Below are 301 nucleotides of genomic sequence, written 5' to 3'. Positions count from 1 at the left end.
CCCACACTGTGTCTGTATCCGGTCAGTATCTCTCAGTCCCACACTGTATCTCTATCCGGTCAGTATCCTTCAGTCCCACACTGTGTCTGTATATAGTCAGTATCTCTCAGTCCCACACTGTGTCTGTATCCGGTCAGTATCCCTCAGTCCCACACTGTGTCCTGTATCCGGTCAGTATCTCTCAGTCCCACACTGTCTCTGTATCCAGTCAGTATCCCTCAGTTCCACACTGTGTCTGTATCCGGTCAGTATCCCTCAGTCCCACACTGTCTCTGTATCCAGTCAGTATCCCTCAGTCCCA

At 50.8% G+C, this 301-nt stretch overlaps 1 long non-coding RNA gene across 1 annotated transcript in view; it reads right to left on the bottom strand.

Moving 5' to 3' along the window:
- The window catches only part of LOC125485028, a 9,867-nt gene that overhangs the window by 2,074 nt on the left and 7,492 nt on the right, over positions 1–301 (bottom strand). The window lies entirely within an intron of this gene.

The sequence above is a fragment of the Rhincodon typus genome, chromosome 15, assembly GCF_021869965.1.
Source record: "Rhincodon typus isolate 14 chromosome 15, sRhiTyp1.1, whole genome shotgun sequence".
In the NCBI taxonomy this organism is placed as follows: Eukaryota; Metazoa; Chordata; class Chondrichthyes; order Orectolobiformes; family Rhincodontidae; genus Rhincodon; species Rhincodon typus.
This window is presented reverse-complemented; position numbering and strand designations above follow the sequence as displayed.